At 35.4% G+C, this 1,381-nt stretch overlaps 1 pseudogene; it reads right to left on the reverse strand.

The window, feature by feature from the left end:
- Positions 1-1,015: 1,015 nt before the first annotated feature.
- On the reverse strand, positions 1,016-1,134 carry LOC113189035 (small nucleolar RNA SNORA40; annotated as a pseudogene).
- Between the last annotated feature and the right edge of the window lie 247 nt (positions 1,135-1,381).

Below are 1,381 nucleotides of genomic sequence, written 5' to 3' on the forward strand. Positions count from 1 at the left end.
CTACTTGCAGGGAACCTGACCCCACAACATGTGGCTGGCCTCCCAGGCTTTCCTTTGAAATCTTGATAGACATTCCATGACACCACTAAATTATTCTTCATACCTGCAAAACTGGCATCGTGTGGATGATGCCAAGGTCTGCTTTTGACACAAGCTATACCAGGAATCACTTGAACCATGGCTTCGATGTCCTCTGAGTGCCTTGACAGCTGAACACATGAAACTAATCTCAGGGAAACAATTCTTTAGGCTGTCCTGTGAGAATAGGGTGCCCCAAGGCTCTCTTCCAAAAAGATAAGTTCTTGAAATAAGTTTACACTTTTATACTCTTCAGCCTCATGGGTAGGATCTTTCAGATTCTTTAGATCACTTCAAGGGATATTTTTTATGGTTCAGTACAAAGTACTTGACTTCTTCTTTTCTTTTTTTTCTAGAATTATATTTTTCCCTTTCACATAAAAAATAGAGAAACTTTGAGTCAAAAATATATGCTAACTTTCTACAAGCAGTGTAAAAGTTGTTGTTGGGTTTATGTTTTTAATGCTTAACATTAGACAAGATTATTTAAAGTCAATAAATATTTTTTAAAGAAATTTTCACGTGTAAATTTTTCACTGTTCATCAAGGTCACCTTTGTTTCTCTAAAGCTGAAGTTCAAGATTTATCTTCAAGAGAGCCCCTTTTGAAAGAACTGATGCTTTAAAAAAACAGATGTACCATCATCCTATAATTCCTTCTTTTATTTCCATTTGAATTATGGACATAGTGGTGATGACTTCAGGATGCTCCATGTAGGATATTTGGTATCTAATTTCTTCAAGATTGACTCTAGGATCACTGTTAGGGTAGATGGATCTTCCTGGTTCTTAATTGCTGACAGTTTCTCTAAATATGAACAAGCTCAAATCATATTCATTCCTAACCTATCAAAATGAGAAATAGTACAGATCTGTGGTAAATATGGATACCTTTCTGCTTGTTGATCCCCCATAACTTTAAATTGTCTCAGTAATAGTATTTGTGCTGATATGTATCTAAACTTAAATTGAACAATGAGTTCTGGGTTATAAGAGAATTATTTTTTGCAGCTATTTGTCTATGTCCACAAGTTAAACAAAAACATACACAAAAGCTACTTGGTTTGTTTTTAATGGCCATGGCTTCTTTAGTAACTTCATTCCCCTTGGATAGAACTTCACATGCACTTCTTTTCTGGTCAAAATGTAGGTTTTTCAAATCTTCCTGTCCTGCTCTTTACTCCTGATTTTCACTGCAAATCTGGTTAAAAGCATCCAGCAATTCCCATACCACAGTCTGAATACTGTGATGCCTCAAGATTTTATACACCAGACAAAACATTGCCATAACTTTAAACTCAACC

Source organism: Urocitellus parryii, chromosome 8 (assembly GCF_045843805.1).
Source record: "Urocitellus parryii isolate mUroPar1 chromosome 8, mUroPar1.hap1, whole genome shotgun sequence".
Taxonomy (NCBI): Eukaryota; Metazoa; Chordata; class Mammalia; order Rodentia; family Sciuridae; genus Urocitellus; species Urocitellus parryii.